Source organism: Falco peregrinus, unplaced genomic scaffold, assembly GCF_023634155.1.
Source record: "Falco peregrinus isolate bFalPer1 unplaced genomic scaffold, bFalPer1.pri scaffold_51, whole genome shotgun sequence".
NCBI lineage: Eukaryota > Metazoa > Chordata > Aves > Falconiformes > Falconidae > Falco > Falco peregrinus.
Window position 1 is genome coordinate 1,226,559 of NW_026599615.1, and position 20,573 is coordinate 1,247,131.

The following is a 20,573-nucleotide window of genomic DNA, read 5'->3' on the forward strand; positions in this document are numbered from 1 at the left end:
CACGTACCCATGCCGTCTCCCAGCCCGTCAGCCCTGGCACCCCGCTGGGAGGCTGCGTATCCATCGCCACAGCCAGGCCTGTAAACAACTTGAAGTGAGAACCACAAACAGAAGTCCTTCCTGGCACCTTCTCTGGTGGAGCTGTGTATGGGTGGTGCCATGGAGCATTTTGGCTCTGGCTGAGTGCACTGCTTTAGCTGCAGCCTCTCCGAGTGATTCTTTATAACTTAATCCTGTCAGCGAGGAGAAGCGTCCAGCTCTGCCACTGAAGGCAGCAGCCTCCAGTCACCAGGCTGCTCCCTACAGGAAGCAATCCCGACTGCCTGGATCTCGCCGCTGAGAGGCTGTATTTAAAAATGAAGTGTTTTCCAGCAAGGGAAACAAGGCTTGAGCACTCATACTCTGGCTGGTGACTCTCCCAGGCAGCTGCATGTTCCCAGTCCCTCAGCAGGACAGGTGTAGCCAGAGCCCCGTCGGAGTCAGCAGAAAAACACGCTAGCCCTATTCCTGCAGGACCTACAGACGCCGGGGCGGCTCCAGGGGGCTCTGCAAGTCGGGGTGCCCGGTGCCCGTGCCCGGGGCACCTGCCGGCGCCTCTTTCCCTCCTTAGCTCTCAGCTCCCCCCCAGGGCTGCCCCGGCCAACCCTGACTCCAGCTGCCCCGGGGCCTGGCACAGCGGGGGGCTGGAACCTCCCCACAGAACCCCCGGGCAGCCAGCAGGCAGCAGACACCCCTGTGCCAGCCCAAGGGGCATCCCTCACCCCACGGCCGGCCACAGGTCCCCTCAGCCGGGCCACAGCCCCAGCACAGGCTGTGCCTGCCCAGCCCAACATGGCTGCCAGGAGGCTGAGGGTGGGCAGTGGCAGCTCCCAGCATGCCCCGGGAACAGCCTGGCCATGGGGTGGTGCCAGGCCTACAGCTCCCAGCATGCCCCGGGAACAACCTGGCCATGGGGTGGCCCCGGGCCTACAGCTCCCAGCATGCCCCGGGGCACGCCTTCTCCCAGCAGGCCATGGGACATCCCTGCCCAGCAGTCAGGCCCTGGGAGGACACCAGCCCCCAGCCCGGGCCCTGTAGGCGCCATGGCCCCTTCCCGGGACTGCCCGAGCACAGGCCCCGGCCCCGGAGCCCCCGTGGGCAGAGACGAGGGGAAGGGAGGCACTGAGCGGCAGGGAGAGGTGGGTCAAGGCGGAGGGGAGGGGTGGCCGGAGAGGGGCAGGGAGAGCGGGGGGGGCTGGGCAGGGATGGAGAAAGGACAGGGACTGACGAGGAGCGGGCAGAGGGATGCAGCGGGACAGAGACAGAGGGGCAGGGGGGTGCCGCAAGGGATGCAGGATCAGCAGCAGGAGAGAGGGCTAGGGAGAGGAGCGGAGGGGCGGGAAGGGGGACGGAGGCACAGACCAGCAGAGGCAGGGCGAGGGGACAGGATCCGTGAGCGGCTTGTGACTTTGGCAGTGGGCAGCAAAGCTGCTTCTGTGGGTCTTTCCTTTCCCCCTCTGCCCTTATCCCCTCCCCACCCTTCCCCTCGGTGAGGCTGTGTCTGTGGTGTGCCTGCTCTGGTGAAAGGAGCTCCTGCACCAGCCTGAGGGCAAAAGAAGAGGGGCAAGGAGCGAGCTTAGTTTGTCGCAGTCCTTAGTTTGCAGGTTTCATGTATCGGCCCTCTTCAGAAAACACAGCGTGTCTGTGTGTCAGTGGTGCCGGCAGATTTTTATTCTTTATAGCAATTCCTTTAAATACCGGGCTTCATGCAGAAGGTTCACACGGTGCTGTGCTTGTAGTAAACGGAATTGCTTTTATGCATGCTGCATTCTGGAGGTGGCAAGTGCCAGGTTAGAGATGAGGATGGAAATGAAAGCAAGTGACGCACACGCAGTGGTGATCCTGCCACAAGCATGCTGTGTATTGGCCTGGGAGAACGCTGCAGGGACTCTCAGAAGTCAAGGTTTTCAGTGCTGTTTCTGTGTTTGATACCCAAGGGATGGCTTCCCTCTGCATGCGTTTCTGGGCAGGCGTGTGCGTGGAACATAGGGGTGTCTCTGTGCCGTAAGTGGGACTGATGGCAGCTTTTCATTTCATTCCAACTCAAAAGTAAAGAAAGATTGTACCTGCAAAAGAATTCAAACAGCCGTCTTTGTTTCCCAGAGCGAGCATACAAGCATGGGGGAGCGGTTTGCAGGTTCAGAACTTCAGCCAGCTCTGGATGGTAAACCCTCAGGAGAGGAAAGAGAAGCCCCACTTTTTTAACTACAGCTCTGCTTCCCTTAATGTGTCTTCTTGTTAGATTGTGTCGGTAGTCAGATTAAAAGCACATGATTAAACTGTGCTTGTTCATGAAGATATTTGAGGGTTATTTACGGCCTTAAATCCTCTTACGAGTGGGGCACTCTGTTGCCCTGTGGGCAGTACAATGTCGTGACTGGTAATTTTCCTTTTCTTGCCTAGTGTACGGATGCATTTCTGAAGGCGAGTGTTGGGTCTTATTGGCGCCGCACAAGAAACCAACGTGTGAAACCCAGACATTCACTGTTAGAAACAGGAAGAAGCTATGGGCCCTTGCTTCAGATTCTGCAAAAGATGTACCAAGGCTGAGGAAGTGGCAAAAAGGGAAGAAATGCCGTAGCATAACTTTGGGATGGCAGGTGAGGTTTCCATCAGTGTTCCTCAAACGTAGCAGCCTCATTTGGTTTGCGGATGTGGTATTGAACTCAAACTGCGAGACTGGTTTCCTTTATTGCGGGTGGTACTGTAGCGCACGTACCTTTCATGTCCCAAGGAAGTTGCCAAGGCTGTAGTTAACCTTCCGCAGAACCACCTCAAATTTTCCGTAGCGCGTGATTTCCTTCAACAGTCAAGTCCAGGTCTGTGGCATACAATAACCCCTACCCCGTTTGGGATCTGGATGTGGTTGATTTTTAATTCAGACTTATCTGCTGTTAGAGATGTTTGGGTTTTGGTCCAAATAGGGAAATGCTGATTGTGTGCATTCTTTTGCTTTTTCCATAGTGTTGTTCCATGTTTAGTCATTTGTTCCTTACAAAAATAATGTATGGGTGTCTATGAAGCTGGAGGTGTTTACGTTCTTGTGGCTGAATGTAGCAGTGGAGCTATCTTGCTGTACTTAAAGCAAGAGCAGCTTAATGTAACTTCACTTAAAATCTGGTCTTGGTAGGCAAATCCTACCCTGATAAGCATTTAAAACAAGCAAACAAAAAATTCAAACCTGTGACAAGGTATAGGTGGAGCACCTGAACTGGTGCAAGGCAGCAGTTCTCTCGCTGATACCCACACATTGCAGGTTGCCATCACGACCTTGAAATAGTGCGCCATTAATGTTAACTACTAGCAGCGACCTTGAAATAGTGCGCCATTAATGTTAACTACTAGCAGCTTGTGAACCTAACAGTCAAGGTAGAAAATAATTTCCCACTGCCACCTTTTTTTAGTTTTCTTTTATGTTTTAAAGTGTCTGATTTGATACTTTCTGATGTATTTGAAACCTGTGTCATATCCTACGTAGTTTGTGACAAGTGTGTGGCAGATGGGACTTTTCTGCTTGGAGAGGTGGTGAGATGGAGAGTGGAGAATGGTTATATGGCACAAGCGCAGAAGTATAAAAAGGGATTAAGAGGCTTGTGTACCTTGCTGCCAGTTCAGTGGCATGAGAATTCCTGTAACGACAAATTCCTTCTGGCTCTGAAGGAAGGAACGTGCCAGCCTGCTGAGTTTCCAACCAGAGCAACACTAGCAACGGATGTTGTTCCCAAATGGTGAGGTGGTTGTAAGCTTCATCAGTAGTAGAAGCTGTGGAGAAAGTCAGGAATCGTCTGCCGTTCTGCAAGTCAAGTGCTTGGCTCTTTTGTCACTAGTGTTGATTTAAGGGTGCATCGCTTATAAAGAGCACTTGACCTTTGTAATTCTTCATACTGCTAAGTTCTGGGTGCCATCAGAGAACCACTGTGCTGTGAAGGCCCTGTAAACATACGGCGATGTTTGTGTTTATCCATTTTGCCTTCCCTTAGATGATGTTATTTTGTCATTTGAAACCTTAGTGGCAGGATTTGGGGCTTTATCCTGATCAGGCATCTAAGGGCCAGCTCTCGGCTGCAGCTGCAGCAGAAGTGTTCAGGTGGTTTGAGCACCAAATGAAACTTCCACTTGGCTGTCATTTTGGCTTTTCCCTTCCTCTTTAAAATTTATATTTTAATTAAGAGTTTTAAAGTATTTGGCTTCCTTACAGAAAAAACCCCCAGTGCTCTCCTTGTCCTGTTATGATAAGGCCCTAATCTGGAGGGCAGAAAGCGGAGACCACCAGGAAGATGTTGAGAGGAAGGGGAAGAATGTTAGAGCCATGAGTTGGGTGTTCTGAGATCTGAGGAGATGGAAAAGGTGCCTCCCAGGTAGCTAAAGGGAAGCACAGGAGAGCAGCTGGGAGCCAGAAGTGTGGTGTGGGCATATGGAAGTGCTACGCTGTGGTGTGTTAGGCAAATTATTTTTAGGAACTTTCTCATTTGTTGTCATTTCCCAGGCTCCTGAGGTGCAGGAATGCTGGAGGCAAGAAGCTGCCAGCATCAACTACGTGGAAAATGAACACTTCTATCTCCATTTCACTTTCCTCACTTCTGTGTTGCGGTGGCAGGGCAGTACAGACCCTGACCCGGACCGGGACCCTGACCCTGACCCTGTGAGTACGCAGGCAGCTTGTGTGGCCAGTGCCGGTGTGGTTCTGGCACAGAGGATCAAGCGCTTCCTGCTTCAGAGCTGTCAGGCTGACACTCTTCAGCACTCAATGAAGCTCTAAATTACAGCTAAAGGAGGACAGAAATTTTGCTTCAGAGCTTGATAATGTCGTTCTGATCCATCCTTTTGCTTGTTCAGTGGCTACAGAAGGGAACCACTGCCTTGGTAGGAGCATCCATTGAGTTCTTCGTGTGTGATATTAGAGGATCATTGTGTCTGTTTACGCATGAGACCATTACAGTAGGTGTTTTGAAGATGTTCACGTGTGGTACATAAAACCTTTGCCAGTAAAACAGTAAATCCACGCAGTGGGGTCTAAAGCACACAGATCCAGTGCGATCCTCCAAAGAGCTTTGAAAGTGTCTCCCCAAGGGTACAGACCTGGCTGTTGGTGATTCTGTTGAACTGCCAGTTGCTTGGTTGAAGTTGCTATGTCAGAAGTCATCTTCTGGGGGCCGAATGCTGCAAATGGTAGAATGTTTAAGGAAGCAAATGAATAACCTTCAGACTTGATTTTACTCTTTTAACAGATTGTACACAAATGGGAGGCCTGAGCAGGCTGCCTTTAGCAGGGGAACGTGACCTGACTGCACAGGAGGCAAGGAACTCCCTTCTCTCGCTGACCATGAGCCCTCAGTTTCAAGGCAGATGTGAAGAGGAATATTTGACCCGTGGGAAATGCAACTTCAGATACGTAAGCCAGGTGGGACTGCCATGTGAGCCCTGTGATAGGAGCCGTGTATCCCAACCGTGAACGTAGAGGCTGGGCCCAGTTTTTAGCTTGGTTCAATATGAGCTCTGCTGACTGATTCTGTGATCAAGAGCAGGCAAGTCTGCCCCCTGAGAGGATGTTGTCGTGGGTGGAAGGGTTGAAGTGCAGTGACTGCGTCAACAAACAGGTGGTTTGAAAAGTCTTTTGGGCAAGGATCTGGTACGCTGGTGTAATGCCTTTTCCCTTTACAAAGGTGTCCAGTAAACACAAGTGTTCCTGCATGTGTCCAGTAGCGCAGAGACCTCTGTACTTTCTTTGGACTGATTGTTGTGTAAGATCTGGGGGTTTTGGGACAGTTCTGAAAATTGTTCAGAAGGTGTCTTGAATGTTGGGTGAAATGGGTCATCACTTCCATAAACCTCTAGCCTGTAAAGAAGAGCCATGGATGTAAGGAGATTTTCTTTTTTTCTCTCCTTATTGTTACTGGGAGGAAAAGCAGTGATTAACTATTGACCTGTGATACCCCCAGGTGCAGACTGTGCAGTGCGTTTGAGGTGGATCGCTCCTGTACTGCCAAGACTGAGCCCAGACTCCTCGATGCTTTGCACACTGGCACTGGAAGTCCTTGTGCAGCTGTGGGTACTGGCTTTCTGTGCTGCAGTGTGAAAAACACAAAACACCGGGGTTGGGGTTTGCAGAGAAGTGGGAAAAAGTTGATTATTTTGTGCTAGGAAGAGAATGTCCTGTAGTTTTCAGACTTTGCACCTCTCCACTTGGAATTTAAAAGCTGCTTTTAACTCTGCTGCTATGTTTCAGTGGGCGGGAAGGTGTCCGGTTGTCACAGATGATGCGTCCCATCAAGAAGGATCTTTCCCTTCTGAGTTGAGCTTTCTTTGCTTGGCGTGGAAAGTGCCTTAAGCTGAACGATTTCAGATGGCAGTGAAGGAATTACATCGACATGGGGATTTAGCAACAAACCCAAAGGTATGTCGTCTTACATTTCAGTATATGATTTTTTAAAATCAGGATTTGCTGGGTTTTGAGCAGGAGACCCATTTTGCATGTGCCTACATAAACCCCATTTTCATGGATAGATGCATGCAGTATGTTTTGTGATGTGATACTCAATTACGTATAAGCTGTTCTATGCTGTGCTCTTCTGGGCTTGTCGTAGTCCTTTGAAACACAGCCCTGTGCATCAAGGGGGCAAGCTGTGTCACCTGCTTTCCCCCACAACATAGAGCAATGTAACTGTCATAAATACAGGCTGAGCAAAACTAGTTGAGAGATTTGTGGGCTACTGTTAGCATCACAGTGGGCCAGGAATTAGCCCATGCTTACTAATAAGTTCCTGTATTTTAATTATCCTACGCCACCCGAGGGGCAGGACAGTGTCAGGGCACTTCCCCAGGGCATAAAACTGGACATGTCTGCTTCTCTCCGAGGGTCCGCTATGTACAAAGCATCCTTCAGCACTATCTGGGTGCCTGGTGTTCTCAAAGGGTCCCAAATGGATAAAGTTCACTCCTGCTGCCTGCTTGTCAGCAGGAACTCTGTCTGCAGCTGTGCTTCTGTGCGCTGAGAAACTTCCTCATGTTCTTTGCTTGGCAGACCTGGCGTGTCTTCTGTCTTCCTTTGCTTCCTTTCGATTCAGTGTTTCAGCGATGGTTAGATATGGAGCAAAGATTTCTTAGGCTTGTGTCTCGCCAGCTTTCAGTAAAGATACTAAACCTATTTAGACTTGGGTAACTGAACAGCTCTTCTGGCTTCCTATCCTCAGGAGTGTCAACAGGGGAGACATAGATGTTCATCTTTGCATACCTCTCGGACCACTGATGGTTGGGTTTCCATGCTTGTGCTTGAGAACAGCTTCACGCTCAGGTTCTCAAGGCCAGTGTTTGGGAGGTTAACGGAACATGCTAGCGGGTGGTGTGGCAGGCTCTGTAAGGAAAGCTCAAGACTTAATTGCAGAACTGGTATCTCCAGTGGAGGTATTTCAGTTATGTTGCATTGGAGTTGGTATTGGCATGTGGCATGGGGTACTCACGTATTGAGGTATTTACTGTCAGTGAAGAGGTTCCGTAGTTGCTTTCTTATGGAAAAGACTGGTTTTCCATGCTTGTAATTCTATAAATAAGTCGTATATCTAAACCGCGGCATTTTTATTCAAAAAGAGGACAGATGCAGTCTGCTCTCTGGAAGTCCAAGGGAGCAGTTCTGCTGCCCCCCCTCCTTACTTCTCAAGAATCAAACCTCTTAACATGTCACGATGGCCATGGCCCAGATGGCCTCCAGCCATCACATCGCCCACAAGTCCTTCTCTGTTAGCAAACAACAGCTGCAGGGTGCTCCTTCCCTAGCAGGCTCCCTCACCAGCTGGGTCAGGAAGGTCTCGTCCGCACAGCTCAGGAAGCTCCTAGAGCCTTTCCTCTCTGCTGTACTGTATTTCCAGCAGACATCTGGGAAGCTCAATTCCCTCATGAGAACAAGGGTAGCGATGGTGAGATTTCTCCCAGCTGCTGATTGATAGAATATTTCATCTGCCTCTTCATCCTGCTGTGGTGGTCTTAAGAGCCTCCCACCATGACATCTGCATTGCTGGCCTTTCCCCTCGTTCGTACCCATAAACACTCGGCCCTTTCATCACTATCATCAAGCTCTAGACAGTCAAAACACTCCTTAGCGCAGTGTCAGTCTCGGTCTCCACTGGAAGCCCTGCCTTCCTGGGGTGGGGTGTGCCAGGGGGGTGCTTGGGTGGGTGGCAGCATGCCGGGGGCATGGCTGCCCTGAGGAGGCTGGGCTGTGAGGTCACAAGCCCCAGTGTTCCACACCATGATACGTTGTGCCGTGGGCGTGGTCCATCAGTGCCAGCAGCAGCAGCAGCAGTGGTGACTGCAGCAGCAGCAGCAGCAGCAGCAGCAGCAGCAGCATGGTGCAGGCACAGGGGGCTGTGTCCCTCTCCTGCATCCTTATCCTCTTCCTCCTGGTGGCCCTGCAAGCCCAGGACACTTGGGCTGCTCCGTGGCGATTAGGTAGGTTGGCGGGTGAGGGCTGGAACCCAACCCTGGGCAGTGTGGTGTGGCAGCCTTCCCCGGCCTGCGAGTCGGGGCCAGAGCTGCACAGCAGGGCCAGGCATTAGTCCACGGGAGTGCTTGTCCTCTGGCTGGGTCACAGCCGTGCCTGGTGCCGTGACTCCACTGCTCCTGGGCTGCGCTCTGGCTATCAGCTTTGGGGACATCTGTCCTTGGGAGATGTCCATTCAGGAAGGCGGGAGCATTCCTGCTCTAGCCCTGCAGTGCTCTCCTTGGGCAACCCCAGGTCCCCAACACACAGCCCCATCTCGCAGGCCAGGGGAAGTAACAGGGCAGCTGTGGTGCAGCAGACTCTCAGTAGTCTCAGAAGTAGGCACTTCTCCATGAGACAAAAAAAAAGGTGATTTTTTTTTTCCCTCCAGTCCTTTCCTGTGGGCTTCTTTAGTGCCCAGTAGAGTTGTCCCAGTAAGAATTCCTAAGAGGCTGTATGTTTGTCCACCTGGTCTTTGAAGGGTGTTGCACGTGGCCTGGAAACAGTACTTTGAAAGCTTTCCGGTCCCAGCCAACAGGTGTGTCACATTAAGAAGGGGGATTCCTCAAACCCTTCATATTTGATCAACCTGTCAATTTCCCCAGACAGACGATACCCTCATGGCCGACCAGCTAGCCCGCTACCTGCGTTTTGACAGCCCACTGTAGACGAGAGTGATTCAACTAACCTATTCAACGTCACTGAGCCAGATCCTTATATCAGTTATTCAGATCTCCAGAGACTTACACAAGCTCAAGATTTTTATTATACAAACTGCTAGTTTATGAAAGGATAAGGTTCAAAGACTGCTGGTGATAATATAGTAACTGCAAATCAAGCTTAAAACAACGCACCTAATAAAAGCTGGTATGAGATAGTCACTGAATATAGTTCTTACCCAGTTGGCATCTCTATGTGGGAGAAGACAGGTTCAGCCTGTCGACAGATCCCCGAAGATACGATGGAATCTTCCCTCCCTTCCCCCGTCCAGTGCACACTTCTTATACTTCATAGTATATTGAACCTTCCTTATCATACACAGGACTGATTACAAGTTTCTTGCTTCTACAGCAAAATTGTACCCATCCTGAGACAGCAGTGCTGAAGGTCTTTATGCATGCTCTCCGGGCAGGGTTTTGCCCTCTTCTGGAGGGACCTATTTGGGTTGGAGGTCGTGACCTCCCACTGCCACATTTGTCTTTGTCCTATTTTCACCTAATTTTCTGTTGATGTCAGCGGATGGCAAGGCCTTGTCAGCTTGCATTCTCTCGCGACCAAAACTTTCCTCACTTGAAGGCTTCGTTCTGCATTGCTTAGATAATGGTGTTCTTACTGCTCTCTGGTCTTTGTTTCCCGGCTTTCCTAAGGCTGCCTCCCTTCATGAGAAGTCCCTTCATGCATAACTGCTTCAGAGAGTGGGTCAGCTTGACCGGAACTTTGTGCACAGATTTGTTTTACGTGTAGTTACCCTCTAAACCAGAGTGTAGTAATTTGGGAGTTGAGACAACAACTTCCCCCTTTTGGGCTTATTTTGGTCCCAGACCAGTGCGTTTTCTTGACACTCAGGTGGAGCCTGAGTGACTCCAGCCCTACACATTGAAGTCACTATTGGTATTGCGTGCCCTGTGAGGTGTGGCAGTACCTGGGAGGCGGGTGACTTTGGGGCGGAGGTGTGTGATTTCAGGGGAGCTTCTCTGTTCTGTTTGTTTACAGGCCTGGCTGCAGGCGATGGATATGCAGCTTCCCAGCGGGGTGCCAGGGCTGACGGGCTGGGAGACGGCATGGGTACGTGATGGCTTCTTACTTGGAGAGCTGCCCGCTCCAAGCCCAAATGTGAGCGAGGCGTCCCTTGCAGGTGTGGGAGTATAGACCTTTGTCATTGCGTGTGCCATGCCATGACATGATCCCCTCAAAGGTTCTGCTCTTCCGTTGTGCCAGCGTCTGTCACAGTGCATGTCACAAACTTCTCATGGGTGTTTGGTTAAATTGTGGCTCCAGCTCCTGCTCTGGATCCTGTGCTGGAGCTCACCTGGTATGCCAGGGGCGCATCGTCAGTCCTGGCTGAGTTCACAGACGAAGCACTCCTGCTAAGTATCTTATTAGTGAGAGCTTTAACTTGATACTTTCTTTCACGTGCCTCAAGGAAGAAAACCTGTTGGCAATACAGAGAAGCCTCCCCACGTGTCATCGCCAGACCTAGAGGAAATCATGAAAGATCTGGATAAAGCAGCACCAGGTGGGTATACGTCCCTCTGAACCAGAGAAGTTGGGAAGCTGAGGGCAGAGGCATGTGTGGAGAAGCCGTAGCCTCCACAAGCAGAAAGGGATCGATCAGAGCCTTGCTGCACTGCACTGATGCTGGATTTCATGCCTTGCAAGCACTGGTGAGCTGCAGAGATGGTCCGGAGTCTCTGCTGCGGCTTGTGGTTCAGGCTGAGTCCCAGGCACAGCTGCGGCCCTGGTGACACCGTTCCCGGCCAGAGCTGTTGTGGGCAGCTGTTGGTACCCAGCTGGCAGGAACTGGAGATGCTCGTGCCTTGCTGCCAGTTGCCGGAGGGGAGACTGCCCGTGGGTGGCCGAGAGGATGCACAGGCAGCTTGGGGTCACTGAGCCTGGCAGCCTTTGCTGCGTCTGTAGGCATGCCCTGGCCAGGATCGCAGCAGCCCCAGCTTCACAGCCTCCTTCATGCCCGTTGTTCTCCCTGACGGGTAGAAGACTCTCCGTGACACCTTGGGGGCAGGGAGAGGTGGGGGCTGGACACCCAGCTTCAGGCAGGACGCCTGACTTGAAGGCAGCTAAACTGAAGGGCTGTGCATTGAGTCAGTGGTGCTTTACCTCTTTCTAGTTGTGGTTTTGGTACCTTGGTCATGCTTTTCCTCTTGTTTTGGGAGACCGTGGGCTCTTCTATGCCTCAGCTAACACTGGTGAAGGACTTTACTAAATACGCGTGCTTCCCCGGCAGGGTTTTGCCCTCTACTGGAGGAACCTATTTGGGTTGGAGGTCGTGACCTCCCACTGCCACATTTGTCTTTGTCCTATTTTCACCTAATTTTCTGTTGATGTCAGCGGATGGCAAGGTCTTGTCAGCTTGCATTCTCTCGCGACCAAAACTTTCCTCACTTGAAGGCTTCGTTCTGCATTGCTTAGATAATGGTGTTCTTACTGCTCTCTGGTCTTTGTTTCCCGGCTTTCCTAAGGCTGCCTCCCTTCATGAGAAGTCCCTTCATGCATAACTGCTTCGGAGAGTGGGTCAGCTTGACCGGAACTTTGTGCACAGATTTGTTTTACGTGTAGTTACCCTCTAAACCAGAGTGTAGTAATTTGGGAGTTGAGACAACAACTTCCCCCTTTTGGGCTTATTTTGGTCCCAGACCAGTGCGTTTTCTTGACACTCAGGTGGAGCCTGAGTGACTCCAGCCCTACCCATTGTAGTCACTATTGGTATTGCGTGCCCTGTGAGGTGTGGCAGTACCTGGGAGGCGGGTGACTTTGGGGCGGAGGTGTGTGATTTCAGGGGAGCTTCTCTGTTCTGTTTGTTTACAGGCCTGGCTGCAGGCGATGGATATGCAGCTTCCCAGCGGGTTGCCAGGGCTGACGGGCTGGGAGACGGCATGGGTACGTGATGGCTTCTTACTTGGAGAGCTGCCCGCTCCAAGCCCAAATGTGAGCGAGGCGTCCCTTGCAGGTGTGGCAGTATAGACCTTTGTCATTGCGTGTGCCATGTCATGACATGATCCCCTCAAAGGTTCTGCTCTTCCGTTGTGCCAGCGTCTGTCACAGTGCATGTCACAAACTTCTCATGGGTGTTTGGTTGCAGCTGTGGCTCCAGCTCCTGCTCTGGATCCTGTGCTGGAGCTCACCTGGTATGCCAGGGGCGCATCGTCAGTCCTGGCTGAGTTCACAGACGAAGCACTCCTGCTAAGTATCTTATTAGTGAGAGCTTTAACTTGATACTTTCTTTCACGTGCCTCAAGGAAGAAAACCTGTTGGCAATGCAGAGAAGCCTCCCCACGTGTCATCGCCAGACCTAGATGAATTCATAAAAGAGCTGTATAAAGCAGCACCAGGTGGGTATACGTCCCTCTGAACCAGAGAAGTTGGGAAGCTGAGGGCAGAGGCATGTGTGGAGAAGCCGTAGCCTCCACAAGCAGAAAGGGATTGATCATTTTTTGGACATTTCTAACCTCCTGTGAGATTGCCATGACTGTGCAGGACTCACTAACGTGCAGATTTTTTCGACAGGAGTAGAAGGCCAGAGCAGCTCAGATGCTGAGGATCATGAAAGTTTCCGGAAGTACTGCATTGAAGGTGCTGTGGCAGTTTTGGGCTCCGTCCTATATGGGATGGTGTTGTGTTGTGTCATCGTTGTGTGGAGGAAGAGGAGACGGTGAGTTGTTGGGGTTTTTTTCCCCAAACTTCCATATTAGCTGGCTGCTTTAAGCCATGAAGCATTTCGTGGTAGGGTCTTCTGGAATGCCGAGTTAGTTACTGGCCAAAGTCCGCTGAGAATTCTGCGGTGAGGTGTTTGACCGGGCCTCTCAATTCTTGGGTTAGCTACGTGTTACCTTGCTAACTTGCTAAGCAAGTGTTTGCTAGAAGCAACCCTGCCTCGACAAGAGCAGACCAGGTGACAGATATGGGCAGAGCAAGGTCAGAAAGCCAAAACAACGAGGGATGAGGCTGCCCCAGAAAGGGAGAAATGCCAGAGCGGCATCTCTCTCCCTACCAGTGAGCCTAGGAGAAGAAATCACCCTGCTAGGTGATGCCTTAAATCCCAGGTGTTCACCTCAGCCAAGATGTCCAAGCAACTGGGATTGGTGAGGAAGCTGTCAAGTTTTCTTTGGAGAAAGAGAGTCAATCTGTCCCATGTGCTTTCCAGCACTGCCAGTGTGCGTGTTGTCAGCACGGGCAGGGGTTTTGCCTGCGCAGGGCTCTGGATACGTATTCTGCAGAGAGCATCCTCTCTTCAGAGCACCCCACCGAACAGAGAGCCGAGGCTGTCCCCTTGTCTGGTCAGGGATGGACAGGGGAGCTGAGTGCTGGACTCCACAAGCATGCTGAGAGAGAGAACAGGAGGCTCTCCTAGCCCTGCAGTGCCGTGCCCAGCTTTGCTCCCCTCAGTCTGCTGGAGTCAGGTCTCCTTTCCAGCGTGGGCAGAGCAGGCAGGTCAGGATGGTCAGGGCCGAGAGGAGACAAGCCATGGGCAGGCGAGCAGAGCCCCAGCCGACGGGTGCAGGGAGCCCACTTTTTGAAGAGAGCTCTCTGTGCCCACAGCTCCCATGTGCACCCCACAGTGCACCGGGTACTGCCCCCACCCTAACCCCCATACAGCACCACAGCTGCCGTAGGGTCTCAGCAGCCTCCTCTCTCCACAGGCGCCTCGCTGCGAGAAAACAGGCCAACAGCAGCAGCTGACCCTTGCGCTCAGACAGCCGTCCTGCACATCCCAGCATGTACTGAGAGCCAGACCCGGCACCAGCACCCATCATCCATGCCTGGAAAACTGGACCATCTGCCACAGAGTACCAGGGAACTGGCCCCCTACCAGTTCAGCACAGCCACCAGGCTTCAGTGGTCAACCATGTATTGCTGAAGAACAGCACAAAAATAAACACAGAGCAGTAGCACAATTGCCTCGGTCTTAACAACAACAAAAGCAGGAACTTGCAAGTTGTGGGCTGTAGTCTGGGCTGAGGCATGGGGTTTCTGACAGGCCAGTCAGACATGCTCCCCACACCCATTGTATTGAAATTATGGGTGAGAGCATGTGAGGAAGTTGTGAAGAGGGTCTATACTCCCCCATCTGCAAGAGAGCCCTCGCTCACATTTGGGCTTTGAGCGGGCAGCTCTCCAAGTATAAAGCCATCACGTACCCATGCCGTCTCCCAGCCCGTCAGCCCTGGCACCCCGCTGGGAGGCTGCGTATCCATCGCCACAGCCAGGCCTGTAAACAACTTGAAGTGAGAACCACAAACAGAAGTCCTTCCTGGCACCTTCTCTGGTGGAGCTGTGTATGGGTGGTGCCATGGAGCATTTTGGCTCTGGCTGAGTGCACTGCTTTAGCTGCAGCCTCTCCGAGTGATTCTTTATAACTTAATCCTGTCAGCGAGGAGAAGCGTCCAGCTCTGCCACTGAAGGCAGCAGCCTCCAGTCACCAGGCTGCTCCCTACAGGAAGCAATCCCGACTGCCTGGATCTCGCCGCTGAGAGGCTGTATTTAAAAATGAAGTGTTTTCCAGCAAGGGAAACAAGGCTTGAGCACTCATACTCTGGCTGGTGACTCTCCCAGGCAGCTGCATGTTCCCAGTCCCTCAGCAGGACAGGTGTAGCCAGAGCCCCGTCAGAGTCAGCAGAAAAACACGCTAGCCCTATTCCTGCAGGACCTACAGACGCCGGGGCGGCTCCAGGGGGCTCTGCAAGTCGGGGTGCCCGGTGCCCGTGCCCGGGGCACCTGCCGGCGCCTCTTTCCCTCCTTAGCTCTCAGCTCCCCCCCAGGGCTGCCCCGGCCAACCCTGACTCCAGCTGCCCCGGGGCCTGGCACAGCGGGGGGCTGGAACCTCCCCACAGAACCCCCGGGCAGCCAGCAGGCAGCAGACACCCCTGTGCCAGCCCAAGGGGCATCCCTCACCCCACGGCCGGCCACAGGTCCCCTCAGCCGGGCCACAGCCCCAGCACAGGCTGTGCCTGCCCAGCCCAACATGGCTGCCAGGAGGCTGAGGGTGGGCAGTGGCAGCTCCCAGCATGCCCCGGGAACAGCCTGGCCATGGGGTGGTGCCAGGCCTACAGCTCCCAGCATGCCCCGGGAACAACCTGGCCATGGGGTGGCCCCGGGCCTACAGCTCCCAGCATGCCCCGGGGCACGCCTTCTCCCAGCAGGCCATGGGACATCCCTGCCCAGCAGTCAGGCCCTGGGAGGACACCAGCCCCCAGCCCGGGCCCTGTAGGCGCCATGGCCCCTTCCCGGGACTGCCCGAGCACAGGCCCCGGCCCCGGAGCCCCCGTGGGCAGAGACGAGGGGAAGGGAGGCACTGAGCGGCAGGGAGAGGTGGGTCAAGGCGGAGGGGAGGGGTGGCCGGAGAGGGGCAGGGAGAGCGGGGGGGGCTGGGCAGGGATGGAGAAAGGACAGGGACTGACGAGGAGCGGGCAGAGGGATGCAGCGGGACAGAGACAGAGGGGCAGGGGGGTGCCGCAAGGGATGCAGGATCAGCAGCAGGAGAGAGGGCTAGGGAGAGGAGCGGAGGGGCGGGAAGGGGGACGGAGGCACAGACCAGCAGAGGCAGGGCGAGGGGACAGGATCCGTGAGCGGCTTGTGACTTTGGCAGTGGGCAGCAAAGCTGCTTCTGTGGGTCTTTCCTTTCCCCCTCTGCCCTTATCCCCTCCCCACCCTTCCCCTCGGTGAGGCTGTGTCTGTGGTGTGCCTGCTCTGGTGAAAGGAGCTCCTGCACCAGCCTGAGGGCAAAAGAAGAGGGGCAAGGAGCGAGCTTAGTTTGTCGCAGTCCTTAGTTTGCAGGTTTCATGTATCGGCCCTCTTCAGAAAACACAGCGTGTCTGTGTGTCAGTGGTGCCGGCAGATTTTTATTCTTTATAGCAATTCCTTTAAATACCAGGCTTCATGCAGAAGGTTCACACGGTGCTGTGCTTGTAGTAAACGGAATTGCTTTTATGCATGCTGCATTCTGGAGGTGGCAAGTGCCAGGTTAGAGATGAGGATGGAAATGAAAGCAAGTGACGCACACGCAGTGGTGATCCTGCCACAAGCATGCTGTGTATTGGCCTGGGAGAACGCTGCAGGGACTCTCAGAAGTCAAGGTTTTCAGTGCTGTTTCTGTGTTTGATACCCAAGGGATGGCTTCCCTCTGCATGCGTTTCTGGGCAGGCGTGTGCGTGGAACATAGGGGTGTCTCTGTGCCGTAAGTGGGACTGATGGCAGCTTTTCATTTCATTCCAACTCAAAAGTAAAGAAAGATTGTACCTGCAAAAGAATTCAAACAGCCGTCTTTGTTTCCCAGAGCGAGCATACAAGCATGGGGGAGCGGTTTGCAGGTTCAGAACTTCAGCCAGCTCTGGATGGTAAACCCTCAGGAGAGGAAAGAGAAGCCCCACTTTTTTAACTACAGCTCTGCTTCCCTTAATGTGTCTTCTTGTTAGATTGTGTCGGTAGTCAGATTAAAAGCACATGATTAAACTGTGCTTGTTCATGAAGATATTTGAGGGTTATTTACGGCCTTAAATCCTCTTACGAGTGGGGCACTCTGTTGCCCTGTGGGCAGTACAATGTCGTGACTGGTAATTTTCCTTTTCTTGCCTAGTGTACGGATGCATTTCTGAAGGCGAGTGTTGGGTCTTATTGGCGCCGCACAAGAAACCAACGTGTGAAACCCAGACATTCACTGTTAGAAACAGGAAGAAGCTATGGGCCCTTGCTTCAGATTCTGCAAAAGATGTACCAAGGCTGAGGAAGTGGCAAAAAGGGAAGAAATGCCGTAGCATAACTTTGGGATGGCAGGTGAGGTTTCCATCAGTGTTCCTCAAACGTAGCAGCCTCATTTGGTTTGCGGATGTGGTATTGAACTCAAACTGCGAGACTGGTTTCCTTTATTGCGGGTGGTACTGTAGCGCACGTACCTTTCATGTCCCAAGGAAGTTGCCAAGGCTGTAGTTAACCTTCCGCAGAACCACCTCAAATTTTCCGTAGCGCGTGATTTCCTTCAACAGTCAAGTCCAGGTCTGTGGCATACAATAACCCCTACCCCGTTTGGGATCTGGATGTGGTGGATTTTTAATTCAGACTTATCTGCTGTTAGAGATGTTTGGGTTTTGGTCCAAATAGGGAAATGCTGATTGTGTGCATTCTTTTGCTTTTTCCATAGTGTTGTTCCATGTTTAGTCATTTGTTCCTTACAAAAATAATGTATGGGTGTCTATGAAGCTGGAGGTGTTTACGTTCTTGTGGCTGAATGTAGCAGTGGAGCTATCTTGCTGTACTTAAAGCAAGAGCAGCTTAATGTAACTTCACTTAAAATCTGGTCTTGGTAGGCAAATCCTACCCTGATAAGCATTTAAAACAAGCAAACAAAAAATTCAAACCTGTGACAAGGTATAGGTGGAGCACCTGAACTGGTGCAAGGCAGCAGTTCTCTCGCTGATACCCACACATTGCAGGTTGCCATCACGACCTTGAAATAGTGCGCCATTAATGTTAACTACTAGCAGCGACCTTGAAATAGTGCGCCATTAATGTTAACTACTAGCAGCGACCTTGAAATAGTGCGCCATTAATGTTAACTACTAGCAGCTTGTGAACCTAACAGTCAAGGTAGAAAATAATTTCCCACTGCCACCTTTTTTTAGTTTTCTTTTATGTTTTAAAGTGTCTGATTTGATACTTTCTGATGTATTTGAAACCTGTGTCATATCCTACGTAGTTTGTGACAAGTGTGTGGCAGATGGGACTTTTCTGCTTGGAGAGGTGGTGAGATGGAGAGTGGAGAATGGTTATATGGCACAAGCGCAGAAGTATAAAAAGGGATTAAGAGGCTTGTGTACCTTGCTGCCAGTTCAGTGGCATGAGAATTCCTGTAACGACAAATTCCTTCTGGCTCTGAAGGAAGGAACGTGCCAGCCTGCTGAGTTTCCAACCAGAGCAACACTAGCAACGGATGTTGTTCCCAAATGGTGAGGTGGTTGTAAGCTTCATCAGTAGTAGAAGCTGTGGAGAAAGTCAGGAATCGTCTGCCGTTCTGCAAGTCAAGTGCTTGGCTCTTTTGTCACTAGTGTTGATTTAAGGGTGCATCGCTTATAAAGAGCACTTGACCTTTGTAATTCTTCATACTGCTAAGTTCTGGGTGCCATCAGAGAACCACTGTGCTGTGAAGGCCCTGTAAACATACGGCGATGTTTGTGTTTATCCATTTTGCCTTCCCTTAGATGATGTTATTTTGTCATTTGAAACCTTAGTGGCAGGATTTGGGGCTTTATCCTGATCAGGCATCTAAGGGCCAGCTCTCGGCTGCAGCTGCAGCAGAAGTGTTCAGGTGGTTTGAGCACCAAATGAAACTTCCACTTGGCTGTCATTTTGGCTTTTCCCTTCCTCTTTAAAATTTATATTTTAATTAAGAGTTTTAAGTATTTGGCTTCCTTACAGAAAAAACCCCCAGTGCTCTCCTTGTCCTGTTATGATAAGGCCCTAATCTGGAGGGCAGAAAGCGGAGACCACCAGGAAGATGTTGAGAGGAAGGGGAAGAATGTTAGAGCCATGAGTTGGGTGTTCTGAGATCTGAGGAGATGGAAAAGGTGCCTCCCAGGTAGCTAAAGGGAAGCACAGGAGAGCAGCTGGGAGCCAGAAGTGTGGTGTGGGCATATGGAAGTGCTACGCTGTGGTGTGTTAGGCAAATTATTTTTAGGAACTTTCTCATTTGTTGTCATTTCCCAGGCTCCTGAGGTGCAGGAATGCTGGAGGCAAGAAGCTGCCAGCATCAACTACGTGGAAAATGAACACTTCTATCTCCATTTCACTTTCCTCACTTCTGTGTTGCGGTGGCAGGGCAGTACAGACCCTGACCCGGACCGGGACCCTGACCCTGACCCTGTGAGTACGCAGGCAGCTTGTGTGGCCAGTGCCGGTGTGGTTCTGGCACAGAGGATCAAGCGCTTCCTGCTTCAGAGCTGTCAGGCTGACACTCTTCAGCACTCAATGAAGCTCTAAATTACAGCTAAAGGAGGACAGAAGTTTTGCTTCAGAGCTTGATAATGTCGTTCTGATCCATCCTTTTGCTTGTTCAGTGGCTACAGAAGGGAACCACTGCCTTGGTAGGAGCATCCATTGAGTTCTTCGTGTGTGATATTAGAGGATCATTGTGTCTGTTTACGCATGAGACCATTACAGTAGGTGTTTTGAAGATGTTCACGTGTGGTACACAAAACCTTTGCCAGTAAAACAGTAAATCCACGCAGTGGGGTCTAAAGCACACAGATCCAGTGCGATCCTCCAAAGAACTTTGAAAGTGTCTCCCCAAGGGTACAGACCTGGCTGTTGGTGATTCTGTTGAACTGCCAGTTGCTTGGTTGAAGTTGCTATGTCAGAAGTCATCTTCTGGGGGCCGAATGCTGCAAATGGTAGAATGTTTAAGGAAGCAAATGAATAACCTTCAGACTTGATTTTACTCTTTTAACAGATTGTACACAAATGGGAGGCCTGAGCAGGCTGCCTTTAGCAGGGGAACGTGACCTGACTGCACAGGAGGCAAGGAACTCCCTTCTCTCGCTGACCATGAGCCCTCAGTTTCAAGGCAGATGTGAAGAGGAATATTTGACCCGTGGGAAATGCAACTTCAGATACGTAAGCCAGGTGGGACTGCCATGTGAGCCCTGTGATAGGAGCCGTGTATCCCAACCGTGAACGTAGAGGCTGGGCCCAGTTTTTAGCTTGGTTCAATATGAGCTCTGCTGACTGATTCTGTGATCAAGAGCAGGCAAGTCTGCCCCCTGAGAGGATGTTGTCGTGGGTGGAAGGGTTGAAGTGCAGTGACTGCGTCAACAAACAGGTGGTTTGAAAAGTCTTTTGGGCAAGGATCTGGTACGCTGGTGTAATGCCTTTTCCCTTTACAAAGGTGTCCAGTAAACACAAGTGTTCCTGCATGTGTCCAGTAGCGCAGAGACCTCTGTACTTTCTTTGGACTGATTGTTGTGTAAGATCTGGGGGTTTTGGGACAGTTCTGAAAATTGTTCAGAAGGTGTCTTGAATGTTGGGTGAAATGGGTCATCACTTCCATAAACCTCTAGCCTGTAAAGAAGAGCCATGGATGTAAGGAGATTTTCTTTTTTTCTCTCCTTATTGTTACTGGGAGGAAAAGCAGTGATTAACTATTGACCTGTGATACCCCCAGGTGCAGACTGTGCAGTGCGTTTGAGGTGGATCGCTCCTGTACTGCCAAGACTGAGCCCAGACTCCTCGATGCTTTGCACACTGGCACTGGAAGTCCTTGTGCAGCTGTGGGTACTGGCTTTCTGTGCTGCAGTGTGAAAAACACAAAACACCGGGGTTGGGGTTTGCAGAGAAGTGG

At 51.7% G+C, this 20,573-nt stretch overlaps 1 long non-coding RNA gene across 1 annotated transcript in view; it reads left to right on the forward strand.

Moving 5' to 3' along the window:
• The window catches only part of LOC129783533 (uncharacterized), a 35,560-nt gene extending 15,192 nt beyond the window's left edge, over positions 1–20,368 (forward strand). Inside the window, exons 3-4 of the long non-coding RNA XR_008745329.1 lie at positions 5,268–5,440; positions 19,686–20,368. This is a non-coding gene — a long non-coding RNA (uncharacterized LOC129783533). The remainder of the gene's footprint in view (positions 1–5,267; positions 5,441–19,685) is intronic.
• The last annotated feature ends 205 nt before the right edge of the window (positions 20,369–20,573 follow it).